Source organism: Pipistrellus kuhlii, unplaced genomic scaffold (genome assembly GCF_014108245.1).
Source record: "Pipistrellus kuhlii isolate mPipKuh1 unplaced genomic scaffold, mPipKuh1.p scaffold_m20_p_2, whole genome shotgun sequence".
In the NCBI taxonomy this organism is placed as follows: Eukaryota; Metazoa; Chordata; class Mammalia; order Chiroptera; family Vespertilionidae; genus Pipistrellus; species Pipistrellus kuhlii.
The window spans coordinates 180,226,285-180,238,623 of NW_023425515.1; the positions used below are offsets into that span (position 1 = coordinate 180,226,285).

Genomic DNA, 12,339 nt, shown 5'->3' on the forward strand with positions numbered 1-12,339 from the left:
AGTGTCCAGGGTAGCTGAGACAGACAGACAGACAGGGTGAGGAAGTGAGAGACAGAATCAGCTAACATCACTTGTGTACTTACTGCTGCCAGCCACCGCTCCAAGCACTTTATACATAACCGTGAACTTCATTCTTCTAACAATCCTGTGAAATGGTCCTACCGTTCCGTCCGTGCCTCGATGGGGTCACACAGCTACCCCGAAAACACACAGACCAGAAGATCAGCCTTGCCTGCTTACGCCCCAACTGACTCAGCAAGTTCTTTGCTGACGAAAGGGAGGAGGAAAACCATACTTAGTTCAGACCAGACACAATTACACCCCAAGACCTGGATACAATGCCCCCCCACACCTTGACAGAGCCCCTGCCAGCCTGGAGGAGGGTAGAAACCAGGTGCCAGCAGAGGTGCCCCATGAGACTGAGGCAAGTTTTGCCCAAACCCCATCTTGTGCCTCTGGACACACTAGGGATTTCAAGCCTGGGCTTGTGCTTCAGCTGCATCCTGTCTGTGGTGTTTGGAAACTGGAGGGGTAATTTCTGGGCTCTGGCACCCTGGGGGCAGGGTCTGCTGTTGTCACAATGCTGGGCACACACTGGATGTTCCATAAATGTTTATGAATAATAACTAGAGGCGTGGTGCACGATTCATGCACGGGTGGGGTCCCTCGGAGTGGCCTGTGAGAATCAGGCCCCAGCTCGCACCCCCAGGCTTGCACCTCCACAGCCCTGCCTGGCCCCCACCATGGCCTGGCACCGTCCCCTCACCTGCTCCACCATCCTGCCTATGGGGTGATTGATGGGGGCCAGGCCCCCTGCCCAGCTTCCTCAGCGCCTGGGAGCTGGACAGCAGTCCCACCCTGCCACCGCAGGGTGCCGTCTGCAGGGCAATCAGCGGGCAATTGGGCCCCACCCCTTCATCTGCCTTGGCTTAGTGCTGCCCACTCACCTGCTCCACCTCCTGCCATGGCCCCACTCTCATCGGGGCCCATTGGGGCCAGCATTGCTTCCACTGCCACCTGCTGCCAGCACCACATCACCAACGCCCACCATGTTCTGCGCCACCCCCTGGTGCTCAGCACACATTATAGCGAGCAGTCAAACTCCTGGTTGAACTATTTGCATATTAGGCTTTTACTATATAGGATGGTCATCACCATTATTTAATCCTCACCTGATGATATGTTTTTATTGATTGTAAAGAGAGAGAGAGGGAGAGAGAGAGAAACATCAACAAGAGAGAGAAACATCAGCTGCCTTCAGTACATGCCTTGACCAGGTATCAAACACACAACCTTTGGGTGTATGGGATGACGCTTCAACTGAGCCACCAGGCCAGGACATAACCATTACTTACTACGTGCTTACCACGTGCAGGCACTGTGCTCAGAGCCGTTTGACATGAACAACTGCCAAGATCTTCATTTTACCAATGAAGAAAGGGAGACTCATAAAGCAAGGCACCTTCAAGGTCTCGCACCTGATACGTGCCAGAGCTGGGATTTGAAGCCAATGCCCAGATGTCTACAGCCCTCAGAGAGCTACCTCCCCCTCCCCACCCTGGGACACGTGCATGAAGTCCCAGGAGCCAGGGTGGAGGCTGGAGGTCCTGTGGGCCAACACCCACAGGGAGAATGAGCTTTGTCTGGCTCCCAAGGACTCCAACTACTGCTGGACACTCCTGTTCTGTCTCCTGTATTTCCTCCCCCAGCGCCCTCCCGCCCGCTGAGTGAGCCTGCACAGCCCAGAATGGAGGGCATCTTCTCTGCGGAGCCAGGAGGGAACACGGGCCTCTCATCCACAGGGGACGTGGGAGCAAGTTCCAGAAACGCACAATAGCATCCAGCTGAGAGCCTGGACTCTGGCCTGCCACTCCTCAGCTTCCTGACCCAGACCAAGCCAGTGAGGGTTAGATACGTTAATACAGCCCTAACCGGTTTGGCTCAGTGGATAGAGCGTCGGCCTGCAGACTAAAGGGTCCCGGGTTCGATTCCGGTCAGGGGCATGTACCTTGGTTGGGGGCACATCCCCAGTGGGGGGTGTGCAGGAGGCAGCTGATCGATGTTTCTCTCTCATAGACGTTTCTAACTCTCTATCCTTCTCCCTTCCTCTCTGTAAGAAATTAATAAAATACATTTAAATAAATAAATACAGCTTTTTTTTTTTTTTAAGAAACCCAGCAACACCACCACCAGCTGCAGACTCCCGGACATCCACATCCAAAGGTACTCTGGTCGCGGCAGCTAAAACAACTCCAAGACCATCTGGAATCCTGTAACAGAGAGGAATAAACAAAAGCGCTCCAGCCGTGAAGACAGAAGAGACACAATTCAGAGATGGAAGATGCTGATGATGCCTCAACATACCAGCAGACAGCAGCTGCGGGTTGCTGAAGGATGCCCAGGACCAAACCAGAGACGGGAGGACCTGCATTACCACCATTTGTCCACCAACCAGATCTGAAATACCATGGCTGGCATGTACACATAAGGAAATATCTGGCATTGAAATTGGGACTCAAAAGAACTGTTGGCCCAGAAAGGAACTCACTACAGACTGATTCATTTGCCTCTCAGCATAACCATTATGGCTTGTTGCAGTTTAGGTTCTTACAAGGGTATTTCTTGCATCACATGATCTCACACATCTAGAGGAAATAATGAACAACATAAACACACCCAGAGAAGGAGAACCAGTGATCAGACTCTCAAACCTCAGGGGGAAAGTAAGGGAGGATGGGGGTAAGGGGAAGAGATCAACCAAAGGACTTGTGTGCATACATATGGGCCTAGCCAGTGGCCATGGACAACGGGGGCTGGGGGGGGGGGGCATATCTAGGGAGGGGTTTGGGATGGGAATGGGGGAATAAGGACAATTATGTGAGACCATAATCAATTAAAAAGAAAAAAGAAATTATCACATAATTCAGGTCATAGCAGTATACACGGAGAGTGGAGAACACACTATAGACATGCTAATATCTAAGCTCTGTAGTGGAAACTGAAACTTAGGAAGGAGTCCAGGCTAACTCCTGAGCCCCCGCCATTGATCACTAAGTGGATTGTGGTGTTATAGAAATTCTCCTTGACGTTAATAGGAAGATTACACCGCCTTCACAAACATGCCAATGCTATTTCTCATTCTTTTTCCTCTTTGGGACAAAATGTAATTTCTCTCATCTCTTAAACTTCTTTGCCTAGTACAAACAGATATAAAGAGCTGGGAAAGCAAAAAATAATAATAAAATAAAGTAAATACATACATTAATACACATCACATAAAGCATGGAGAAAGGGGCTGGCATGCTGTCAGCAATTCTAAAGCGTCAGCCACCATTAGGACTATTTCAGCTAAAGCAGCAGAGGCCAGCCACCCCACAGAGGGCTGAGGACTCTCCTTTAGACATAATACAATTCGTCTTTAATGAACAACTGGCAGGAAATGTAAAAATTCAGGTTGAAAAAATCACCAACAATCCCACTCTTCAAAGATTATCTTTTTAAAAATATTTTTTATTGATTTTTTTACAGAGAGCAAGAGAGAGGGATAGAGAGTTAGAAACATCATGACAGAGAAACATCAATCAGCTGCTTCCTGCACACCTCCCTCTGGGAATGTGCCCATAACCAAGATACATGACCTTGACCGGAATCAAACCTGGGACCTTTCAGTCCGCAGGCCAACGCTCTATCCACTGAGCCAAACCGGTTAGGGCAAAATTATCTTAAAAAAAAAAAAAAAAAAAAAATATATATATATATATATATATATATATATATATATATATATATATATATTATTGATTTCAGAGAGGAAGGGAGAGGAAGAGAGAGAAACATCAATGATGAGAGAAAATTACTGATCAACTGCCTCCTGCACACCCCACGGTAGGGATTGAGCCCACAATCTGGGCATATGCTCTGTCCGGAAATCAAACCATGACACTCAACCACTGAGCCACACCAGCTGGGCCATCTTCCTGTTCTTCAATTCAACTAATATCATAATGATTTGGTACTTTTTTTCTCTGTGTCCTACCCCCAAAAGGTGACTGGGATTAGTGGTTCTCCTGCCCTGACATCACCTGCGTCACTCTGGCCCCAGACAGTCACCCAAGCCTTGGGTTTGCTCATGGGATGACGTCTCAGAGGCAGGGAAAGAGGCTGAAGAACAGGCCGTGCAAGTATGTCTGGCTTGTCCCCAACCTCCCAGAGAATTTTATAAGCAAAGCGTCTTAGTGACTTTTAAAAGGTGAATCAGAGCCCTAGCCTGTTTAGCTCAGTGGATAAAGTGTCCTCCTGTGGACTGAAGGGTCCCAGGTCTGATTCTGGTCAAGGGCATATGCCTGGGTTATGAGCTCGATCCCCAGTAGGGGGCATGCAGGAGGCAGCCAATCAATAATCCTCTCTCATCATTGATGTTTCTCTCTCCCTCTCCCTTCCGCTCTGAAATCAATAAAAATAAATACACAAATAACCAGCTACCTCCTGCTTAGATCCTCTAAACAGCTTCCCCTTGCCCTGAGGAAGACGCCAAGATCCCCACCGTGGCCTTGACGCCATGCACGATGGCCCGCGTCTGAGTCCTGGCCTCCATATGTTAGTTGTGTGACTTTGGACAATCCACTTAAACTTTTCTGGGCCTCGCTTTTCTCGTATAAAATGAGAACAACAGGACCTACCCCATCGAGCTGCTATGAGGGCAAATATGCTCAGTGAGCAGAACAGCAGCTGGCATAGGGCAAGCCCTTGAGAAATGTCAGCAGCTGTTACTGTCCCACCATTCCCTCTGCCCTCTCTCCTGGGATGCACACCCCAGCAGCCTGACTGAGCCCCCACCTACAACCCCTCAGTTTCATGACCTCTGACACCATCCAAAGGCAGAATAACAGGGCAAGGCTTCTCCTTGTCTTATGGGGGAGAGATGTGTTTTTTTTTCCAAAAGCCCCTAAGGTAAGGTGACCAGGTGTCCCGCTTTTGGCGGGACAGTCCCGATTTTCAACAATTTGTCCCGCCAAAAGCAGGACGCCTGGTCACCTTACCCTACTGCCTCCTTGACCAGAACAGGATCTCACACCTGCCCCTGAGCGAACAGCGAGCAGAGAGAAAGTAAATGGAACAGCCTCGCTGTAAACACCTGAACAAACCGGCCTCTGTCCGCTCTGAGCAGTGTGGCTCTGCCCAGGATCACCTGGGAGCTTCTTAAAACACAGCTCTCCGGGCCCGCCCTGCACGCTGGGTTGGGCAGGTCTGAGGACATTGCCTTCTTGTCTGGCCCGTGTTGTGCGCTGGTTGAGGGCGCCCGGTGCAACGAAAGGTTGCAGGTTTGACTCCAGGCCAGGCCTTGATCCCCTGAAGGGGCATGTAGGAAGCAGCCAATCCATGTTTCGCTCTCACACTGCTGTTCCTTTCGCTGTTTCTTTCTCCCTCCACCTTCCTCTAAAAATAAAAATAAAAAATCAATTTTAGGAATCCTAAAAAAAATTTAAAAAGAAATGGCATTCTCACACGTTTCCAGATGCTGCCCATGCAGGTAGCTAGGGACCACAGTTTGAGAATCCTGGCAGGAAAGAGAGATAAATAATGCCCCAAAACCGTGACTCAGTCTCCGACTGCCACCTCCACCCCTGAAATGGGGTGTGTGAGCAGGGGCTACCTGAAAACCTCCTAGAGATTTCTGCCAGTTTCCAGGGCTTCTGTTCTTGTGGCCACTGCCTTTGTTCTGCTGATTTCTTGCAGCTGCTCGCTGCCTTTATTGCTGACCTGGAATTGGACCAAATGAGTGACGAGGGAGGGAGAGCATTTTCCTCTGCTCCCAGAGCAACTGCCAGACGGGCTGTTGTGTGAGCCGCACACAATGGAAAGTAGCACAAGGGACATTCCTGTCCTCAGCCCTGAGGCCGCCAGACGCGGGGTTCTCACGTTCTCCCAGCCCTTCACCCACACAGCACCCAGCTGCCGCCTTCCTCCTCTCCTCCGCCTACACACCCCTCATTCCCAGGCTCCTCAGGAATCTGGGAGGGTTCCGAGCCTCTGAGGCTGAGAACCTGCTGGCCAGGAGGGGTGACCCCTGAAGGCGTCCAGAGGCACCGGTTTGGGGCACATGAGGTTATAAAGCTCCAGGAAGACAGTATCTTTTAATGCCGTTGATTTCATCTCCTCGGATTCTGCAGAAGTGACCATGCCTTTCCCTGTGAACGGAGGGTGCCCAGCAGTCCACACACCGGGAGGGAGGCCCTCCTGGGTCGGCTTATTCTGAAATCTCCATTCCCAATGCACCTGGAGGAGTCTGGAGGGAGGCGATGGTATTTATAACCCTCTTCCCTCTCAGGAGAGTAGACCCTGAGTTGTTAAGGAAAAGACTTATGTCCTGAGGCTCTTTTGTTCTTGAAGTATGGTAGCAGCCATACTTAGGTAAAAACTGTTGTTTGAGCTGAAACCGGTTTGGCTCAGTGGTTAGAGCATCGGCCTGCAGACTGAAAGGTCCCGGGTTCGATTCCGGTCAAGGGCATGTACCTTGGTTGCCGGCACATCCCCAGTAGGGGGTGTGCAAGAGGCTGCTGATTGATAATTCTCTCTCATCAATGTTTCTAACTCTCTATCCCTCTCTCTTCCTCTCTGTAAAAAATCAATAAAATATATATATATTTAAAAACAAAAAACTGCTGTTTGAATTTTAACCCTGTTATTCTGCCTTCAGCACTCAGCACTCGCTTACTTGCTTAAACAATAGGGTAGTTGCCTCAGATTCCAGACTGAGACCTGGAGGCAATGGCAGTTTTCCTGTGCCTGTGGACCGGGATCACAGGAGATGGATTCCCATTGACTCAGTAGCTTCAGGAGTAGAAACTGTAGATAATGTTTAGAGATTAACCGCTGAGCTCTGCTTCTGTGCTATCTGCTACTGCAAGATAGGTCCACCTTCCAATGTCCAGCAGGATGTGGCTGGGAACGGCCCTGTGGGCCATTCCCAGTCTTTATTTTTTATTTTATTTTTTAAAATATATTTTATTGATTTTTCACAGAGAAGAAGAGAGAGGGATAGTTAGAAACATCGATGAGAGAGAGGCATCGATCAGCTGCCTCTTGCACACCCCCTACTGGGGATGTGCCCGCAACCAAGGTACATGCCCTTGACAGGAATCAAACCTGGGACCTTTCAGTCCATAGGCCAATGCTTTATCCACTGAGCCAAACCGGTTTCGGCTGTTCCATCCTTTAGAATTTAGAATTTAGAACAAAGGAAAATTTTTGTGGTTTGAACCTTTGAAAACCTGGAACAGTGCAGTTGTGAGTGTGGCCACCTGTGTGTGGTGCTCTGGCGGCCGTCCTGGCCAGTTCAATAAGTCCTTGCCTGCCTTTTTTAATCAATCATCAGCCTCCAGTGGTCTTATTTTGAACCCAGGGTTCGACCCCACAACAGTTCTGAGGCCCTTGCTGGGTTTGGCCAGCCTGGTAGCAGTTTCAGAGGAGAGGCTGGGAAAGGCCAAATTGCTCAAACTGTTGGTGTCAGAATGAGCACCTGAAGCCCATGGGGGCAATGAGGTGGCGGGGAAGCTGTGAGGCAGGAGGGAAGGTGGAAGTTGAGCCAGGGGAGGGGAGCAGGCAGGGAGGAGGAGGAGGAGGTGGGGGGTTGGGGGGCAGGGTGAGGATGGATGAGGGCCACCTGGTGGTCACAGCACAAGGTGCCCCAGTGACACTTCCCTCTGTGTGCTGAGCAGCGCTATCACTTTCAGATTCACGCATCTCTGGTGAAATTCTGCTCAGAGAGCAGCCTGCTAGTTGTGGTTCTTGGGATAAGAAATGCATCCTACGTTTGAGTCAATTCCAAGATAAACCTAAGGGAACAGCTGCTAGAATCCAGCAGAAGCAGAAACCAGAGCCAAAAGATTGTAAGCCTGAGAAATAGCAGGAGTCTGGCGGAGGGTGCGAGATGGGGCCTGTGCCACTCTTATTTTAATCCCAGTGAGCTGGGAACCCCCAGCTAGGCCTGGGTTCCCCCATCGCCTTCAGGACAGACAGTGTGCCCCGAGCTTCTTAGGCTAAAAGAAGTCTGTTTTATTCAGGTGAGAGAGTAGAGGTCGGGGGGCATTATGATTGGTCACAGATTATCATGTGTTTCCACTCCTCTCCGCTGTGATTGGGTTAGGGGAGGCATGTGACCTTGTTCTGCCAATAAGACAGACGGGGCAATCTCCTGGGGGCTGTTGGGAGGTCTTCCCTCTCCAATAAATGGAGACGGAGAGGCAGGTGTAGCCCTGCCTCAGCTTTCCTTCCTGAAGTTCTGTCAGTGGTAGATCAATGGAGCAGCGGCTACAGCCATGAAGGCAGAGCTTTGCTGTGTCAGTGGGTATAAGATCCATCCCAGACCCGGGAGGCGCTATGCCAGGACCAACAGGAAGATTTTCCACTTTCTTAATGCAAAAGGTCAGTGGGCGTTCCTTTCCAAGAGGAATCCTGGGCAGTAAACTGGACTGTCCTCTACAGAAGAAAGCACCAAAAGGTACAGTCAGAGAAATTCCCAGGAAAAGAACCCGCCATGCAGTCAGATTCCAGAGGGCCATCACTGGTGCACATCTTGATGCTATAATGGCCAAGAGGAACCAGAAACCTGAAGTTAGGAAAGCTCAGCGAGAACAACCTATCAAGGTTGCTCAGGAAGCAAAAAAGGCTAAGCAAGCGTCTCAAAAGACGGCAATGGCTGCTCCTAACTCCCACAAAGGCAGCACCTAACCAAAAGATTGTGAAGACTTCTGCTCCCCATGTGGGTGGAAAACGCTAAGTTGGCAAATGAGATTTTAAAATAAAGACCTAACTATAACTGAAATAAATGAATAAATAAATAGGAAAGGGAGGGGAGATCAGAATCAGTGTTAAATGTGTGAACCTGCCTCTGATTAGTTGTGCTAGCTCAAGAAGGTTACTTGATCTTTCTGCCTCATGTTTCTCATCTGCAGAATTAAAATAATAATGGTACCTTCCTCATAGGGTTGCTGTGAAGATCAAATGAGTGAATTCGCCTAAAATGTTTAGACCGTTCTGGCACCTGGTGAGCACCCGATAGGCAGTAGCTGTTATTTTTATCTGTAGATATGATGCTTGGAGCCACTGTAGCCATCTTCTAGCTAGGAAGTAGGGACCCTCACACAGAAGATGGGTAGGCAGAAGAAAAGAGTATTGGTTCAAAAATGTCTTTCTCAAGACCTCCTAAGTTAATAATAATAATAATCTACTTTTGGCAAAGATCAAGTGTGAAGATAATAAAACTTCCAACTCTTAGGCAACTTGTAGTTGAGTATTGTTATTTGCAGCCCAAAGCATCCTAACCAATTGGTACATTAGTCTGTGGAACAGTCATATTTATCGATGAGAATGCTTACCAAGGAGGCAGACTGTGGCACTGATTGCTGATTATTAAATATTTAGTTTCTCCTTCCTTAAATTAAAAAAAAAAAAATGCAGTATTTTAGCTGGCACATGCTGCCTAGCTAGAAACTATATTTCCTTTCCAAGTAGGTGAAGCCATATGCCCAAGTTCAAGCCAAGGGAATGTAAACAGAAGTGATGGGTGCTACATTCTGGATTGGCCCTTAAAAGGAATGGACATGCTCGTCCTTCACTCTTCTGTCTTCTAACTGGTGGGAAGATAGCAAGAGCCGGAGCAGTCACCTTGGGTCCAGAGCCATTTTGAGAGTGGGCAGAGTTGTCCCACCAGCCCTGAACCACCTACTTCTGACCTCTTAATTCAAGAAAAAGAAACAATCTTGTTTAAATCACTGTGTTTGGAGTTGCTGCCCTACTGTAGATCTCTACGAGGCTGTTGAGTATCAGGTGGAATTAGTGGCACAGAAATACTGTTCTGTGGTTAGTATTATGACCCTATGTATCAGTTGACTATTGCTGCATAACAAAACACCCACAATTTAGGAATTAAAACAATGACTTATTATTCCTTGTAATTCTGTGGGTTGGTTGCATTCTTATGCTGGTTTTTCAAGGGCTTGTTGGTGCATCTGCATTCAGTTAGAGGACTAGCAGAGGGCTGGGGTCAGCTGGGACAGTGAGGATGGCTCGGCCTCCCTCCATGTGTCCTTCATCTTCTAGGAAGATAGTCCAAGCTAGGTGTCCTCGCATGGTGGTTTCCCTGAGAATTCCAAGAGGAAGTCTCAAAGCACAATGTCTCTGTTTATGTCATGGTTGCCGACACTCCACTGGCCAAAGCATATCACGTGGTCAAGCCAAGAGTCAAGATGGATGGGTGTAGATACCAGGAGACTTGATTCACCGAGTCATTTTGGGTAACAATCAACCTCACCCTCACATGCCCCATGAATTTTGGAAGCTTATTAAGGATAATTAGACATCCTCATGCAATGCTCATTAGGCCAAACTGCACAGGGACTAATAACACCCTACGAATAGGGATAACTGAAATTCATTCCCTTTTTTTTTTTTTTTTTTTTTTTTTTTTTTTTTTTTTTTTTTTTTTTTGTTATTTATCACCTAACTTCAAGGAAGTATTTCAGGTTATTTATGCAATTATAAAAGGTTTTTTAAATGGTAAAATTAAATTTAAAAGAGTATTGGATATGGACAATGGGGGGGGGGAGTAAGGGAAGAGGGTGGGATGGGAACCAGATGGAGGGGAGCTATGGGGGGAAAAAGAGGAACAACTGCAATAATCTGAACAATAAAGATTTATTAAATTAAAAAAAATAATATTGGATAGAATTAGAACAGAAGGAACATGAAGGTAGGAGACGGGTGAGGGTCAGAACAAAAGGTGCATGTCCCATGGGGCAGTACTCCTGCTAGGAGAGGGGCATGAGAATCTCCGGAAAGTTCTGGGACAAGATCAAATAAATGGTCAGGAGATAGTGGAGGCGATGGTGGTGAAGAAGTGGCCTCCCAGAGAGTTCTACCATCTTGTGGGGCTCAAGCCAGCTGGGATGAGGCCACATCTGAAGCCCCGTAAGGTGGTGCTTCTCTCCCTTTGCTGTGTGTTAGGATCACCTGTGGAATGGATTTAACTACAGAGTCCAAGCCCCAATCCCTATAACCTGAATTTTTTTTTTTTTTTTTTTTTATAACCTGAATTTCTAACCAGCTTCCCAGATGATTCTGAAGTAGGTAGTCTTTGAACCACATTTTAAAAAAATATATTTTATTGATTTTTTTTTTTTTTTTACAGAGAGGAGGAGAGAGGGATATAAAGCTAGAAACATTGACCAGCTGCCTCTTGCACACCCCCTATCAGGGATGTGCCCGCAACAAATGTACATGCCCTTGACCTGAATTGAACCTGGGACCTTTCAGTCCTCTGACCAACGCTCTACCACTGAGCCAAACCGGTTTCGGCTTTGAACCACATTTTAAAAAATATATATATATTTTATTGATTTTTCACAGAGAGGAAGGGAAAGAGAGAGTTAGGAACATTGATGAGAGAGAAACATCAATTAGCTGCCTCCTGCACAACCCCCACTAGGGATGTGCCTGCAACCAAGGTACATGCCCTTGACCAGAATCGAACCTGGGACCTTTCAGTCCACAGGCCGACGCTCTATCCACTGAGCCAAACCGGTTTTGGCATGAACTACATTTTGAAGTAGCTTTGAAGCCCATAAATTGGTGCAAGACTTCAGGCAGGGTATTCAGTGGGGAAGAATAAGCAAGAGGAAAGCTTCTTGAATAAGAGAGGAGCTTCTCAAAGTCCCAGGGAGATTTTAGAATGAAGGGGATGCAATGTGATCTTGGCGGTCCCTAATATTTCAGTTATTTTATTGATAGATAGAACCATCCTCTTCCCTGAATAGATATCTTATTGAGTCTCTCAGCCAGCAGCAATATTATTGGCTCTAGGACTTGGCCCCTTCCCACTTGTTGCTGATTGGACCAGGGAGTGGGCACCTGACTCCAGTTGGACCAATCAGATTCTCTTTGCCAGGAAATTGGAGGAGAGGCAGAGAACTTCAGTATTAAGTCCACTGATGGCTGTGCTCCGTAGTGATAGGCCACGAACCTGCTGTTAATGCTCTGCAGGATTGTCTGGTCCCTGCTCTTCCTGGATCCTGGCTCTTCAGCTTCCCTCCGTCCTGTGACAAACTCTGGCAATCTTCCAATATATTCTACTTTTGGCTGAATCAGCTTCAGTCTCCGGCTTCCAAAGGCACCTTAACTGCTACAGGCTGGCAGAGCGAGATGGGGTCAGAGTTAGTGGGTTTGAGGTTGTCTCTAGGATCCCAAACTGGACTGTCCCTAAGAAATGGGTGCATCTGGTCAGTTTTCTGAGGAAACCATGAGATGGCAAAGGCTGAAGGTGCTGTTGGAAGGACTGTGGCA

The 12,339-nt window shown here is 47.9% G+C and overlaps 1 pseudogene; it reads left to right on the forward strand.

The window, feature by feature from the left end:
* The first annotated feature begins 7,692 nt into the window (after window positions 1–7,692).
* LOC118724302 lies at window positions 7,693–8,842 on the forward strand (annotated as a pseudogene).
* Window positions 8,843–12,339: the final 3,497 nt, after the last annotated feature.